Below are 18,202 nucleotides of genomic sequence, written 5' to 3' on the forward strand. Positions count from 1 at the left end.
ACATGTGAATGATGTTTACCAGTGTCTTTGTGAAGATAAGTGGGAAAAATTAATAACAACCACATAAGGTAAAGAAAGCAATGTCTAAGTGCTTTGCTGGAGATGTTTAGCTAATTTTGCACATCTATGAATTTTCGGATACATCTCTATTTGAAGGACATGTCCACTTTGCTACATACTCTATGAGCCAGGCCAATACGAAATATATAGAGGACATTTAATAACTTGCTCTGTCGTAAGATAATTTTAGTATAGCTGTTAGCATTTTATTCAATATGCACATATACTGTAATAATCATACTATTCCAGATAAGTTTTGGTGCTGTCAGACTACTATATCTAGATCACAGTACTAAAGTTGCACATAGCATACCCCGAGTGCTAAGTGTTTATACACTCTGTTAAAATCAAGTAAGCTCAGTAATCTCTACTTACCACAGTAACACTTCACTGCAGTCAATTACCATTAAACACTTAGGCTCTTAGTGAATTTCTCCCAATAACGTAATCCAACATTAAAACACTATCCTCTGCTACACACACTGAAAGGAAGGTTATGTGAACCTTTCATGAAAAAGTACAAAAAAACCCTCATACAATATAAGGCTATGTTCACACTACGTGAACACCCAGCCATTCGGTGACCCCGGCCGGGTCACGGAACGGCCGGTCTCAGCCTGGATCATCCCGGCCGGTACTTAAGTACCGGCCGGGTAATCTTTCCCGCCGTGGAGCTCTGATGCGGGCGCATCAGCGTGCGCCCGCATCAGAGCTTCCCATAGCCCACAGTGAAGCAAGCGGACGATGTGTGCACGCTCTGGCCGGGATCCCATTGAAAATAAGGCTACGTTCCACCCCTCAAAAATACGGCCGTAGTTCTGCGGCGAGAACATAGGCCGTAGTCTTACATAGTGGGAACAGAGCCTAAGATACATAAAAAAGCTCAAGCATTCATAAAATGCATGCATGGTAAGCAACTTGTATATAAAGAGATGGTAGGCTTGTAGCCCCTTAAAGGGGTTCCCCACTCCTAACAACTCCAAATTTTTGAAACGGTCCTAACTAAGGTGTCAAATGATCTCCCGACAGCTACATCCCAAGGCAGCTGCTCTATACTCATCCTCTTGGACCTCTCTACATTACTTGACAAGGTAAACCATCAGCTCCTCCTCAATGTGCTCCACTCTATTGGCCTCAAGGATTTTGCTCTCTCCTGTTTTCTTTCTATCTCTCCGAATGCCCCTTGTGTGTTTCTTTCTCTTGCTCTTTCTTCTTCTCCTCTTCCCCTTAGCATTGGGGGTTCCTCAGGGATCAGTCCTGGGTTCTCTCCTGTTTTCTCTTTATACTGCTCCTGCTATACATCTCTATGCTGATGACACGTTGCTATACACTTCTTCCAATTGCATCATCCCCACACTCCTACAGAACGCCATTGACTGCTGTCGCAAATGAATCTTTCTAAAACTGAGCTTCTTGTGCTTACTTTCCTCGCACCCTCTTGTCACATCCACCTCAATCTTTTTTTTCTCCAGTCTGGCCACTTTTCCTTTCATCAAATTAAAAAAGAAGTAATCTGGTCCATGTTGTATTCTTTTAAATCACCAGGGAAATGCGTATTTAATAAATCAAAAAGTTAATTCAGAAGGCCGGATGCCAGCAGTCAATGTTCAGTTACCGTGACTATGTAGCTCCAGAGAGTTGTCCAAATCTAAAAAAATCAAAAAGAAAACAAATAGATAGCCAAACATCTATTGCAGCAAATCCCTGTTCAGCTGCTGAGAATAGGACTTGGTTTTGCATATACAGTAGTTCTTGCTTGAGGTGAACATTTGTATGGCTTTTCAACAGAGACAGTAACATGACATATGAAATTGAAGACTCAATATCTTGCCAGGGTTTTGTACTGACCACAAACTAAGACATACAGTATATGGAGTCAGACTATTACAGTTTAAGTAGATTCACAGCCCAACATTAAAATGTTTTGCAATCATTGCTAAAGCACCTGCTCATCATTATTGGTTATTGGGGGCCCCTACTATTCGATGGGTGCATTATTATGATGTGGAATGTAGAACAAGTGGGATCGTCACAACCAAGAGATGTAAAGGAAATGTAAAGGCAATTTCTACAAACATTTTTAAGCAACTTTATAAATAGTTGTTATTTTATTTCAAATATCCTTCTGTATTTAGTATAAAGCTCCTATACAGAGCTATGTGCCTCCATGGTATACACTACAAAAAATGTTTGCTTTTAAGCCCATCATGTTACTCCTTTAATCTGCCTGCTCTACTGTTGTTTATAAATTAGGGAGAAGAAGGGAAGAACTTTGAACTTTCGTTACATTTAAAAAGTAACATTAATGATTCAAATAAAACAAGTAGGCTGCAATAAAAACACCAATAATGTATTCAGTTGACATTACTAAACAATAACTAACACATGCATGTTTTGCATGCTAAGAACTGATCCTCCAGGAAAACTGAGGTATAAAAATATTCAATATGATTTCTGTATGAACGTAACTTTGTTCCAGGATGGCCAACCCTGCCGGATGTACATGATGACGTTCTCCATACTCATGACATGCCACTTGACTCTAAGGTCTACCGTAGTAATGTTGCACAGATGACATGAGATGACAAGCTGTCAGTGTCTTTAGTATGGACAACATGTAATTTCCCTCCAGGTTTAGAATTCAGTGATGGAGATGAAATACAGAAGAATCCCTGTCATACGTATGTGAAAAGCTTTCTGCATTCTCATTTTGTGGATTTAATTTGCATTTAACTTTTCAGATGAATTTTCAGAAAAAGCAGTTGGTTGTGTATATGAGGAATAGCAATATTACATGACATACACCCTAACCTTTCAATATGGGCTCTATATAATTGTCAGTCTTTCCTGACCACAGCTTTGGAGTGGCCGCAGACTTGCTGTAAATCAGTACTTACTGTAGACAGCAGCATTGTCTGTGTGTATCTGCTTCTAGCTCTTTTGCTGCCCCCCCTCCTCCATTTACTTTATGGGCTAAAGATTTTATCAAATTCTTAATGTGTGTTCTGTGTAAGAGGTGGGAGCAGACCGAGAATCTGATCATTGGAGAAATAAGGATTTTTCTTGCAATATTGATTTATGGGGAAAATTAAATATTGCCTATTCTTTAAGGATTTAGGATAGAACAATGTAAATTACAGCTTATTAAACAACAAGAGTACAACATGAAACTTATTTCATTTGCAACTATTGCATGGTCATAACTTCCATTTAGTTCCCATAAAGCTATCCCTTAGGCATGTCTGCAAAACAATGCGCATTCAGAACCCAGGGTTGTCAGTGTGTAATTCTTATGGACATATCTAACACTGAAAGTTGAATAGAAATACATAAGAGTAAAAGTAAAATCTACAGCTTCAGTGAGTTAAATTTATTTCCAAGAACAAAACATTGTATGGATGTCTAAGATTGTTTAAGTTAAAAAACATAGTATACCCCACTGAGAACTAAAATGTATGTATAAAAGAGTGCACAAGTAATTTACATTTAATATAAATATATATGTTTATACTCATAGACGCGATGTTGGGCTTCCCACCGGAGCAACCCAGCCTATCTGGCTGTGTGGGAAGAGACCTTGGTCTCTCTCTAGCTGCTTACCAGGTCTCTCGAATACTCACGTTCACACACTCTTCATCAATCTCATCTCACATGCAAGAGGCAGGATATAAGGTGCTTTCCAGGTGGTACCGCGAGCTAACACGCATTCATAAAATCTTTACCAACGCATCACCATTGTGCTGGGGGAACTAGGGGAGAGGGCTTACTCTTGCATATTTTCTGGAGTTGCCCAAAGCTGGTCCCATTCTGGAAGGAAGTGTGGTGCTTAGCCTATACCTCCACGGATTACAAGGTTTTCCCGCGTATTTTCTTCTGCACATTCCCGACATCCCAATCAAGATGTACTGTCACTCTGTACTCTGTCACAGGGTCAATGCCGCTAGAGCTTGTATGCTGGCTCTTTGGCAATGCCCTGATCCCACTGCCATCTCCATGTGGCTGCACAAGGTCGAGGATGTTAGGTAAATGGAAGACCCCACAGTTCAGCTGTACAACTGCTCCTCTTGTTTTCTCTAAACTTGGTACTACTGGGACCAATTTACATACACTCCTGAATATATATATCTCTCCTAGCTCAGTGAGGAAGCTCTCCTTCCCAATCCCCTGCACTCCCCCCTCCCTTTCCTTTTTTTTCCTTCTTCCTACACAAATAAATTCAGATTTTTTTTAAAGTGTTACTATAGTCCCGCCACTCCAGATTCCTGCTTTGAGAATGTATAATGTACAGACTACCATTCACTCTTCTCTGTTACCTTGACACAAGAAACCATATAAATCTAAAGAGACTATGACATATTAAGTGGTTCTAACACATAAATATAACAGCAACTGCATCCTTTACATTTGTAATTATAGTTGTAAGAAAATGTAGCAGTAATTACCCATCAGTTATTTATTACAATTATAGACAAACAAAATCACATTGAGTACACATCCACAGTGCAGGGATACAGGTGACCTCACACCAGCCACTGGTGCTGCAGGTAGATCTTGTAGAATTCACACTAATTGCCAGATAACACCTGGACTTGATATAATTATTGTTGGTCGAGATGACACCTAGTGTGGTGGTGTGGTGCTTAGCCTATACCTCCACCTAGGCAATCAGCAGTAAAATGTGTGCACTACCCATGACCACGCTGCACTTTGAACTTCCCTCCGTCAAACCTTTTGCAAAGTTTTTTTTTTTTTTTTTTTTACCATGGGATTCCAGGATTTTTTAATAACTAGGGAAAATGCCATAAAAAACACCAATGTGGATGTAGACATTACTTTTTTTTCTGATGTTTTTACCCTGTATAGACGTTTATGGGGGGAAAACACCAATGTTTCTGTAAAAAAAAAAAAAGTAAAGTAGGCCTTGTGGCCATAAACTGTTATGTGGGTATTGTGTTTCATTTCCCCCAACTAATTACCAGGTAACATCTGACCGCAGCGTTTTTGAGCCAAAAAGAAAAAAAAAAAGCCTTGCACCATATTCAGAGTTTTCAGTGGCATTTTTTCAGAAAAATATTTAGTCAGGGTCCAGCCTCAAAAAAGGGTTATTCTCAACTGCCAAACAATTGGTTCAGCACTGCTGCGTTCCACTCTCATTTCCTGGTTTGGTGAGAAGAGACATACAAAGGAGTGAAAATGTATATTTACTGCTCCCGAGGTTTCCCTGGTCACTAAAGTGACTTTTCAGCCCAGCCACTGCTCTTACAGTGGATTGCTGTGATGGGGAACCTAGATAATGAGCTGTCAATGCTACAGTTTAGGTGACAGGAATACCCCTTTAAGTAACTTCAGTGTTAATGACTTTTGCTGAAGCTTATTTGCAAAAGGTGTCTCATTTAAGGAGATGAAAGTAGAACTGTGGGTTTAACACATGCTATTCCCATTAAAAGGCACTCAAAGCCTGGTTACTTACAAATGTATTTCTCTCAGAAAGGACTGCTTAGGCTATCATACACATGCTGTTAAACCACAGGCAGATAAAGTAACCAATAGAGATGAGCGAACCTCGAGCATGCTCAAGTCCACCCGAACCCAAACTTTCAGCATTTGATTAGCGGTGGCTGCTGAAGTTGGATAAAGCCCTAACGCTATGTTGAAAACATGGATATAGTCATTGGCTGTATCCATGTTTTCCAGACAACCTTAAAGCTTTATGCAACTTCAGCAGCCCCAGCTAATCAAATACCGAACACTCGGGTTCGGAAGTTCCCAAACTTAGTTCGCTCATCTCTAGTAACCAACCATTGTACTATTTTGCCAGTAACACAGCAGTACTACCAGCAATACTGGGCAGCCATTGGAAATCGCATGTGAGCATGATTTCATTTACATGCAGCGGTCGCAGCATAAGAACCTGACCTTACTGACAGCCATGCCTTGTTGCAAACAACAAGAGATACATTGCTATCAATGCACCGCCAAAAACCATCAATCCATAGTGAGAGAAATATTGTACAAATGGAAACTTTTCTGGACTTTTTCCTCATGTAATCAAAGAGGTAAAAAGGGTAATAGCAAAAAAGAAAAGGAAGGACACCACAAAGGATGCTGCTGATGGAAAAAAAACTTTGCAGCCAGTCTTAAATTTGCCTGAAACCACGTGGGTGTTCCACAGAGCTTCTAGGAAAATATTCAATAGACAGATGAGAAAAAAGGAATTTTTAGCACAAATGCACACTGCTATTTTTGGAAGAAAACTGCACATAAAGATGAAAAACTCATCACAAGTGTGAAACACAGTGAAGTTGAACATCCTGTTTTGGGGGTGCTTTAATGACTCATGGCCTATATACTTTGGATCTTTAGGAGAACTATACAATTAAAAGTGTAATGAAACATAAGGGAGCGTTCACACGTACAGGATCTGCAGCAGTTCTGCAGCAGATTTGATGACCCAGATTAGATTCAGAGCAAATCTGCAACTTCAAATCTGCTGCAGATCCTGTACGTGTTAACGCACCCTAAGGCTAGGTTCACACTATGTATCTGTGCGGCTGTATAGCGGGCGGTAAATCATCGGCCGGATTTTTCCAGTTCATGCGTACGCTGGAAAGTATACGATATACGGCTGCACAGTGCACACTATGTATGAATCTACGGCCCTATCGTAAACGGACCCGTAAAAAATGAACAAGACCATTGATTGCGGCTGGAAATGCGGCCGTGGATTGACAGGCAGTCCGTACGGAGTACTTCAAAAATAGCCGGCAATGATGCCGAATGCCGATGCCTCTAATAGTTAATATATTAAATTAATAAAACACATTTTCTTTGTAATAAAGTCCCTTTCGTTGTTCAATAATTTAATTCTAACGAATCCATCATTTTGCAATTAAATATACTGTTAAAATAAATATATACATAAATAAATGTATATTTATATATATATATTTATTTTTTGACAGTATATTTAATTGCACAATGATGGATTCATTTAAATTAAATTATTGAACAACAAAACTGATTTTATTACAACGAAAATGTGTTTTATTAATTAAATATTAATTAGTACAGGAAGCTCCAGGAAGCCGTTAATTCATATTGCCGGCAATAGAGCATTCTATACTAATCATCACTTTACTTTAATTAAAACATCAAATGTTTCTTCTAATTATGTTATCACAATAGCATTTTTAGAAGAAACATTTAGAATTATATGTGCGCTCAGCTGATTGGCTGATCGGCTGAGCGCACTTATAATTAGCGGGTCCGCAGAACAATGACTTCATTGTGCTGTGGACCAGCGAAGAGGACACATCGGGGTGAGTATAGAGCTCTCCCCACCCCCTCCCCTGCACTGCACCCCTACCAGCAAGGAAGGGGGGGGTCACTTAACCCCTTCCTTGCTGGGATGGGTGCAGTCTGACATCAGTCTGGCCCCCAAGGGGTTAAGGGGGATGCAATACATCCTCCCTTAACCCCTTGGGGGCCAGACTGTAAGCAGCGATCTGTAAAGATGCTGCATACTGTAAGGAGCACAACACCGCTCACAATGATGGGTGTTGTGCTCCTGTTTGTGTGTTTTTTTTGTGTTTCTCCCTTTTTGTTTTTCAGATATCGGTATCCTGTGGATTACGTCGGATTCGGTGGACTACGTCGATGACCAGCGGTTGTTTTTTTTTTTTTTAATAAAATGGTCAATGAGGGGTGTGGGGGTGTTTTTATTTGAATAAAAACTTTTTTTCACTTGTGTGTTGTCTTTATTTCTTTACTTTATAGTCTTAGTAGTGGAAGCCGTCTAATAGACGGAATCCATTACTAAGTCGGGGCCTAGTGTTAGCCGGTATAAAATGGCTAACACTAACCCCCCATTATTACCCCAGTACCCAATGCCACCAGGGGTACTGGGAAGAGCCGGGTGCCAGTGGTCCCGGAGTGTCAAAATTGGCGCTCCTGGACTGGGCGGTAGCAGGCTGGTAAGATTTAGGCTGGGAAGGGCCTAAACCAATGGCTCTTCCCACCCTGGTGTTACCAGGCTGCTGTTGTTTGGTTTTTAACCCGGCTGGTTATAAAAATAGGGGGGACCCTATGCTTTTTTTAAAATAAATAAATAATTAAAAACACGCATAGGGTCCCCCCTATTTTTATAACCAGCCGGGTTAAAAACCAAGCGACAGCAGCCTAGTAACACCAGGGTGGGAAGAGCCACACTGTGCTGCGGACCCACTAATTATATGTGCCAATCAGCTGAGCGCACATATAATTCTAAATCTTTCTTCTAATAATGCTATTGTGATAACATAATTAGAAGAAACATTTGATGTTTTAATTAAAGTAAAGTGTTGATTAGTACAGAATGCTCTATTGCTGGCAATATGAATTAACGGCTTACTGGAGCTTCCTGTACTAATTAATATTTAATTAATAAAACACATTTTCGTTGTAATAAAATCAGTTTCGTTGTTCAATAATTTAATTTAAACGAATCCTTCATTGTGCAATTAAATATACTGTCAAAAAAAAAATATATATATATAAATATACATTTATATATATATATATATATATATATATATATATTTATTTATTTTAACAGTATATTTAATTGCAAAATGATGGATTCGTTTAAATTTAATTATTGAACAACGAAAGGGACTTAATAAATTAAATATATTAACCATGAGAGGCATCGGCATTGGCATACTGCAGAGGATCGCAAACCCCGGTAATAGCAATTCATGTAAATTGTTTCCCTGCTTTCCCAGATGCATCCAGAGGTGTTTGCATCACTTTCTAAAGATTTTATTTGTTATTTTTAGTTGAACCAGATTTCCAAGTAAATGACCGTATGTTTTCAGCCGCATGTCTATTTTTTCCCACAGCCGTAGTTTCAGCCGCACATTTCCAGCCGCATAAAAAATACAGCCGCACACATACATAGTGTGAACATAGCCCAAAGGAGAATACAAGAGCAGCAGCCAATGACCTCAAACTAGATGTTGGGCGATGCAAAAACACAACCACTTATGGCACGTAAGTAGTCAACTAAAGAATGGTTAAAAAAAGGTTTGTGATTTGGAATGGCGCAGGCAAGACCTTGACCTTGCTGAGACATTGTGGCATGAAGTTAAGATGGTTGGGCAGTCAAAGGTATCACAGAGGTACTGAGGAACTGAAATATATTTGTAGGGAGTAAGGTTCTAAATTTCCACCTCAGCATTATACAAATCTCATTTGTAGGTACAGGATACATTTGGTGGAGTTGATTGTTGCTAAAGGGGGATGTATAGGTTATTATCTTCAAGGATTTACTTATTTTCTCTCCCTGCACTGTGGATGTTTACTCAAAAAGCTGAATATAAGAAATAAACAGTACGCTGGTCTCGATAAATTCCCTCCTTTGTGTTTATTTATAATAATTTTGACTTAGATAACAATCAAGCCCCATTTCACCACTAATCAATAACCAGACATTAAAACAATAGATCATAATATTAGCTGATTAGCTTGGTTAGTGTAACTTTTGGGGAAGCCGTAAACAGGAATCATTTCAATACATCTAGCTGTATGTCACTGAACTGTATGGCAACATACACATTGGCATAACTATCATTCCACAGGAAGCTGATTTTATATCCACTATCTATTGTTGTCACATGTCGCTGCAACCTCCTCCTATCATCACAGACAACAGGAAGTCTCAGCTTAGTTTTAGCCCCAGTGGTGAGAATGAAAACAGCATGGAAAATTATTAAAAATGTCACCAAAATTCTTAACAAATACATTTAACATAAAAACATTATTTAAACAATGTCATTTTCAGATGAAATATTCTCTTCAAGTTGTTTCATCATGAAAACTCCCTTTATAACATATAGATTGCATAAAGCAGAGGTCCTTTGCTTAGCAGTTAGGTTTCAGAATCTACTCAGGCGACTGGTTGACCACTAAACTGTCTTAATTTTAAAAATGGGTTGTCTTTACGAAAGGCCTGTACTTACCCACCTAAGTTCCCAGTACAGTGATACCATTACATGACCTTGCTTCCAGTTTATGCACATATTTTATGCTTAAAACTTTTCAACATAATTAAAAAAAAAGCTTACCTGCCAAGCTGAGGGCTTAGATCGGTGTCACTCGCACAGAATTTAGTATGGTTCTCCAATCTGCAACATCAAAAAAATTATTTATGGTAAATCCATGGTTAAACAATTAATAGTAGCTGGCAGGTTAACATGCAATATTTTTGTAGAACATTGTCATTTTAATTGACATCAATGGAATGCATGTGTATTATGAGTGCATTAAATAACATACATTGTTTGCAGGACATTAAAATAATGATCATGACAATTATTCGTGGATGTCTATTGCAAAAAACGGACATTATTTTTAATTGTTCACAGTTTTTCCTTTTTCACCATCCTTTCACCGTCTTTACTAATAAATTGAATGGACTTTTCAATTAAAGACAAATCCAAAGGCTAATTAGTGCACCTGAACGGGAATAATGTACCAGCAGCCATCACTACACTGACAGCTGCTAAAACATGCTAAGCCATGGACGTTATTCAATACTCAAAAAAGCGGCTGTTGTTTTAAGTATCAAACAATGGCCAGAAAAAAACATCATGTGAACATAGCCATAGGGTACAATCGTGCCAGTTTTACCATAACATGGAAACCACATGTAAAATACATATCCAATGGGCTTTATGTCTAAAGCTTATATCTGAGAGCTGCATCGGCGGAGGGAAATAAGAGATATATCTCCTGATTAAGGGTAAGAAGCCCTTTTGTAAACTGCCTTTACTTTAGTTAGGAAAAAGCTGGTGACACGTCTGCTTTAAGGTAGATCTGATTGTGTTAAAGCATAGGATACAGGGGAATGGTGAGCTGGAGGGTATACCGTTTTTAATGATATACTAAAGTTCGCAGCTTTTGAAATGCTGCTCTCAATTAAGCAATATGTACAGAAAATTGTCTATCGTAAAGTAAGCCAACAGTAAGAAACCAAGTGAAAAAGTACTCACTATACTTAATTAAACATTTAAATCACCTTTAGCATTAATAACTTAAAATATAAGTCTCTTACATTGCTTTGGGGAAATTTTGGCCTACTCTGTTTTTACAACAATGTTCAGTTTATTAATATTTAAAGACATCAAAGTAACAACAGGTCCTGACAGGAAAGGGGGCCCTACGCTGGTGTCACTTTCAGCTATACCTGTGCCCTCAGGATGCAGATACCATTGAAAAATATAACAAAGAGGCATTGGCTATCTGCCTCTTTACTTACTCGTGTAAGCTGCAGTCTGCTTTAGTCCTGCAGCCTACAGGGGGGTAGGAGCAGCTGAGGACATCGGCATCCTGGCACAGGTGGTGCGATGATGTCATTGCATTATGCCACCTGTAACAAGCCGCTTACAGCATTTTAACACTTGTTTTTTTTCTTTTCTCACCCATCAGGTGTCCATTTGCTGGTGTGCTTAGGATCACCATCCTGTTGCATGACCCAATTTCAATTCAGCTTAAGTTGCCTGGCAGATGCCGTTCATTGTCATCTCATTGACTGCAAGTTTTCCGACTCAGAAAATCAGTGGTTTCCCCAGATTCAAATTGCAAACCTAAGTGACGTTCTTTTTGGAAAGAAGGTGCCTTTTCCTAGCTGCTCTTCTGTTAAAGCCATGTTCAATCTTTACCTAATTTTTCAGTAATGAACATAAGCATTTTATGTGCTTACAGAGACTATAGGCCACGTGATGTACTGTAGCTCTTGGGTTTTTCTTTAGATCTTTGAGCATTAAATGGTCTGACCTTGGACTCAATTTGCTGGGACTTAATGATTAACTAATCTTGCAGATTTCATTAGTAACACCTGAATGTTGGTTTAGTTTCTTTAAAAGGACTACATAACCAAATCTCTTGTGTGTTTTTTGTACTTTATTTTTCACTATGAATATAATATTATTTAAAACAGCTATATAATATGGTCAGGAAGGGTCACTCTTTCACAAAGTCTAGCCATGGTGACCAAGATAAAATAGAGATATATAAGGTATATAAGGTGACCTTGACATTGGAAAATGACAAAAGGAAGGGAGAGCATCTTATGGGTACCACAAATCCTCATTTACAAACAAGATGTAGCAATATGTTAAATGTCAAAAGAGCATTTAAAGGGGTAGTCCACCAAAAAAAATTTCTTTCAAATCAACTGGTGCCATAAAGTGCCAGAGATTTGTAATTCACTTCTATTAAAAAAAATCTTAAGTCTTCCAGTACTTATCAGCTGCTGTGTGTCCAGCAGGAAGTGGTGTTTTCTTTCCTGTCTGACCCAGTGCTCTCTGTTGCCTCCTGTGTCCATGTCAGGAACTGTCCAAAGCAGGAGCAAATCCCCATAGAAAACCTCTCCTGCTCTCCAGACTGGAAATAATACAACTTCTTGTTGGGCATACAGCAGCTGATAAGTACTGGAAGGCTTGAGATTTTTTAATTGAAGTAAATTACAAATCTCTGGCACTTCATGGCAGCAGTTGATTTGAAAGAAAATTTTTTTTGGTGGACTACCCCTTTAAGGATTTTCTTTCTTTTTTTTTTTTTTTGCTTACATAGTGCAGCAAAGAGGTTCTTACGTATGCCTTGTATATACCTGTTTGACCTGATGGGTCGAGCATGAGTTGTCTGCCATCTTGATTCCAATTTCTCTACCGATAGGGTTTCCTAATGCTGCCTGCATTTTCACAAATTGTAAAGCCTCATCAAAGCACATGCTCTAATTTCTATCTAAATGAAGTAAGTGATATATTAGTGACACATATCTTCTTTCCCCAAATCACACTAAAGAGTATCATATGTGATATAGTTGCAACTGGTCTCTTTTTTTTTTCTTCATTTCTGTAGCTCTATAACTCTAATGGTCAGATAGAGATAGCAGCACTGGCATTTTAAACATGCCATCACATACATACAGAGCTGGGTGTGCAGGGAAGGAGTCTCAGGGCTGCCAGGAGGGATCTGATAGGTGACAAATCCTGTAGCACACACAAAGTCAGCTGACGCAGGAAATAATACTTTGTGTGACACATAATGCCAGGTCATAAGGCCAGGCTGGCTATTAAACTAGTTTTCCAAGCATTTTTATATGTGTTCCTGTATTGTTACCTGGCTTTCCCTGACTTCGGATCTGTTACATGATTATTCTCTTGGATCCTATTTTTGTACCTTTTTGGATTGACCCTGGCCTGTTACCTACCCCTTGTATGTTAGTTTGTTTTGCCCTTGTTCTGTGTCATTTCCTTATTGCAAGTAGGGGATGTCTCTAAGGTTGTCCGCAGTCGCCTAGGACTGTTAAGGCAAGTAGGCAGGGTCAGATGGTGGGATCAGATTAAGGGTACTATTCCAAGGGCCGAGGAGGGCCCGATCAACGATGTAAATGAGTGGCGATCTGCTAGATCGCCGCTCGTTTACTGGGCCTATTCCACGGCCCGATGATCGTTGAGCGAGGGCTGCAAGGACATCGTTACCGATGTCCTTGCAGCCCTTGCAGCATCATACATTACCTGTCCAGGCTTCTCCGCGCTGTCTTCATCCCCGGGTCCGGCGCACTCTATCTTCTGAATGGCCGGTCGCGGCCTGTGATTGGCTGAGCGCTCCGTCAGCTGACCGGCCATTCTGAAGATAGAGAGCGCTTGGGACCCGGGGATGAAGACAGCGCAGAGAAGAAGCCTGGACAAGTAATGTATGATGCTGCTGCTTGTCAAATCGCCGGTCGCCCGCCGCACACCGCTATTCAACCGTAGCGATGCGCGGTGGGGGAACGATGATTTTAGGTCTGGCCCTAAATGAACGATCATCGGCTGATCGTTTTCTCTATTTCACAGAACGATAATCGGTCGAATCGGGCCAAATGGGGCCGATCCGACCAATTATAGTTACTGTGGAATAGGGCCCTAAGGCTCACTGTCTGTGTCCTTCCCCTGTCCCTTTTCAGGTTAAACCCTACCTACAGTCGTGTCAGATGCACTGAAGGGGTTCAGTAATGCCTAGCTACAAAGCACTCAGAAATATGTATTTGGAACTCGTAAAAAAAAATGAAAATTAAAATGCGGCAAGCAAATTCTGTCAAATTTATGAACAAAGAATTTGTCAGTAAGTACATAGAAAAAGACCATCCACTAAATACAAGCAATAAGTAGATCAAGAGAAATTACGTTAATTTGAGCTGTATAAACCCTATTTGCATAAATCTTTATTAATTCTATTTCTTCAACACTGTTCATCTATTTCATTTTAATCTAACTAGTTTCTGCTTTCCTATTTGATAAACATCGAAGCCAACTTACAAATGAACATCCCTTAAATGTGACAAAATGATAGAAGAGGATCTATTACGGTAAAAGACCGACAAATTGAAGACTAGATGCCCTACTAGATGCCCTAAGAAGAACAAGTCTGAAACAACCCAGAAATTAACTTCTGACCATTAGCATATAAGTCATCTGGAGGGAGATCACATGGCCGCATCTAAATGTCATTGTTGAACGGAAACAAGTGGCATAAACCTCTATTTCAATAAAATATACTTTGTTTTTTCATATTAAAATGGCTACTTTAACATAGTAGTTATACAACCTCATGCATACAAACACATTATGCGTCAGGACGGGGCAGGTAAGGACAAGGCACGACAATGAGCCCTGAAACCAAACCCACCAACTGTCCCTACCTCATTGGCTACTAGGCAGCCGCGGACAACCACAAAGACGTTCCTTACACTTTGTACGTGCACACAGAATGAGACAGACAAACACAATATCGGATAGTAAACTAGCAAGGGTCAAAACCAGACGGGCAGCGCAGTACAAAAACAAGTATCAGTCGGATAGTCTAAAGTCAAAGCCAGAGGTCAGGTAACAAACAAGCAAGCAAAGCGAGTAAGGACGGAAACACAGGAATAGATAGGGGTTGACCTGGGACCAGGGTATTAACCTGATAGCCATCACTAAGAGACTGCCTCAGCTTAGTTTTATTCTGACCATGAGCCCGGTCCGCATCCTAATTGGACCAGCACTCTGATCTCCCAGCCTCCAGACAGGCAGATGAACAAGTCAGTCAAAAAGGTCCGCTCAGCTGCAGTAATCAGGTCCTTGCAGAGTTCTGATTAACTCCTGCATTGCCGTATGCTGAGAAGCAATTGGGTGAGTAACATAAAAGCAAAAACCAGGCCCAGTTCACACCAGGTTACTGCACGATCCTGACATTATGACTCTGCAATATGGCCCCCATGAAGGTGTGTATGGGCTGTGCTGTACCTCTGTATGTCTCAGATTTCATAAAGATACATATGTTTTTTTTCTGCTGGATTCCATATGAACTGTTGCATGCTCCATCGAGAGCCATATTTTAACGCTATTCTTCTCCCGAAGCATTGATTTATTAATGGTAGAGATGAGCGAACCTGGAGCATGCTCGAGTCCATCCGAACCCAAACTTTCGGCATTTAATTAGCGGTGGCTGCTGAAGTTGGATAAAGCCCTAAGGCTATGTGGAAAACATGGATATAGTCATTGGCTGTATCCATGTTTTCCAGACAACCTTAGAGCTTTATCCAATGTCAGCAGCCCCAGCTAATCAAATGCTGATCGTTCGGGTTCGGATCGACTCGAACCCGAACCCGGTTAGCTCATCTCTAATTAATGGTAAAAATCTGCACCATACTGTAGATAAAATGTTTATACCTTGTACTTTAAACATATGTCAATTTACTGGCTGTGCAGCCCTAATTGTAGCAGAATGTCATTTGTACTTTGTATGGTAAAACTAGTCTTGTAAATGTAGATTTTAGTGACAGAATAGTTGGCTGCTGTTCTACACTTTAATTATATCTGGCATTGTTCAAGTTACAAAGTTTCATATTAATTTAAGGCTTATGTCAGACTGTGGCGTGTGTGTGGTGTGGTGGTGGTGGTTGGGGGGGAGAGTATTCTTGATCATACAGGACAGGATCCAAACCCATCAAAAGTGCTTAATATAATAACCTGCAATATTCTGCTGTGCTGTACAGAGCTCATCATTACTCATATCAGTCCAGACCCCTATTGGGGCTCACACTTTGAATGCCAAATTAACCTAACAGTGTGTTTTAGAGTGTGAGAAGGAAACCTGTGCAAATATGGGGAGAACATGGTAACTCTATACATATGTTGTCCTGGGACCTGACCCTAGAACCCCAGTTCTGCAAGGCGACAGTGTTAAGCATTGAGCCACCATACCACCCCAGCTCCTATATCAAGCAGTTATACTGTGCATTTTCCCTGAGGAATAATGTTTCTAGAGAAGTTATGTGACAGAGCATGTTAAATTTAAGAAAAACCTCCGTGTGCCTCTGTATAAAATAAGTACAGTATGGATTTTTAAAAATCCTATAAGCGGCAAACCACGCATTTGTACCTCACATATATGTAACATGGCTAAGCGTATGAGGTGTTAAGGTTAAAAAACTGTGAAATCCAGAATTAATTGGTTAATCCGAGCAGTCGGGCAGCATCTCAGCAGAAAAGAGTCCATAAATTATGTATCTGCAGTCATTTTTACTCCAGGTATTAGCCCGTGCCTGTCTGAAATAAACAGAACACTGCGGTCAGGTTCCCTATGACCATAACTGAATTAATTGCACCTAGATACTAAGCCTTTCAAGGTGTAGGGCAAACCACTGCCGAAGTGAGGAGGAAAACAGTAAGCACCAACTGAAGTAGAGTAGAAACCATGACCAATCATCCCCTATGCTGTATTATAAGATTATTCCCTTAAGTTTCCAGTACATTTCTCAAGAGTGTGAGGAGAATGGCTTCATTAGAAGGAAAATAGAACTTTTCCATCTTCCTGCAATGCCGTCAGATTTAGCATGAAAAAAAAATAGTAGAAAGTAGAAAGCATAGTCTAGGGGGACATTTTGAATATATTATGTGCCTGTTTTTTTTTATACCTCTGCAACCTAAAATATGAAAATAATTCCTTACTGCATATAACAACCCTATACATGATAATTGAAATGTTCTCAATGTACTAAATCTTGCCTTCTTTTACCTATTTCCCTATGACCATAACAAACTCGTCAATAAACCTATAGAAAAAGTAGCTTATATAAAAGTAGCTTATTAAATATGAGTAGATGAACTAATAATATCTCCTTAACACTCTGGCCGGTCAGTAGGGAAAGTAGTGGTGTAGCATGGGTGGGCAGCATACAGGGCAACCCAGATAATGAATGTAAGAGAACTGAAACACATGCATACATGTATTGCCACTCCCACAGTATGCTCTCATGGGTTGTTGTTTAAAAAATAAAATAATGCCTCCACACCAAGACCACATATCACAACTGAAGTGACTAAAATAGTGTTATAAAGAAACACCACTATAAAGAAATACCACTATACATTGTCTAATATCACCAATAACACCACTAGACAAAGGGTAAACAATTCCATCATACCATGACCATTACCATCACACAATGACTGGATAATTCCACCAAACTGATAATGAATACAAAAACACTATACACAGGCCAATATCACATCCACCCATGGGACACATAAAACTTCCACTCTATGAGAACTACCAAAATATAGGGTATAGGTAGGTTCCCGGTGAGTAGGTAAACCCCACAATTAGGGCCCTATTACATGAGATGATTATCGTGTAGAAAATCGTTATATCATTTGAATTTAAAAAATAATCGTCCTGTGTACTTGCAGGCAACGATTGAAAAATCGTTTGTGTGTCTTTAATTTTTATCTGACACTAAAATTATTGTTAATCGTTCGCTGTAATTACACATTACATTGGTTCGCTGTAGTTCCGCATTCGTTCACTTATCGTTCAGTGTAATTGTACATCGTTCCTTCTTTTGCTTGGATAAGATGGCGTAAACGATCGTAGTAACGATCGTTGTAACAATCGTAACTAATGACTATCATTCTGTGTAATATGGTGAACGATTTCAGGTTAATGATAAACAATCTCGTTTGCGATCATTTATCATTAGTCACCAAAAATCGCTTAATATGACCCTCAGGTAGATGCCTCCAGTAGGTAGAGAATTCTCCTTCAAAGTATAAAAGTATATGTTCAGCTCACC

The 18,202-nt window shown here is 39.6% G+C and overlaps 1 protein-coding gene across 2 annotated transcripts in view; it reads right to left on the reverse strand.

Moving 5' to 3' along the window:
* Window positions 1-18,202, reverse strand: part of LINGO1 (leucine rich repeat and Ig domain containing 1) — a 312,997-nt gene that overhangs the window by 199,837 nt on the left and 94,958 nt on the right. For both annotated transcript variants that reach the window (XM_069956411.1, XM_069956403.1), the window contains exon 2: window positions 10,164-10,223. The gene's annotated coding sequence lies outside the window, so the exon portion shown is untranslated. The remainder of the gene's footprint in view (window positions 1-10,163; window positions 10,224-18,202) is intronic.

This window comes from Dendropsophus ebraccatus, chromosome 1 (genome assembly GCF_027789765.1).
Source record: "Dendropsophus ebraccatus isolate aDenEbr1 chromosome 1, aDenEbr1.pat, whole genome shotgun sequence".
NCBI classification, from domain to species: domain Eukaryota; kingdom Metazoa; phylum Chordata; class Amphibia; order Anura; family Hylidae; genus Dendropsophus; species Dendropsophus ebraccatus.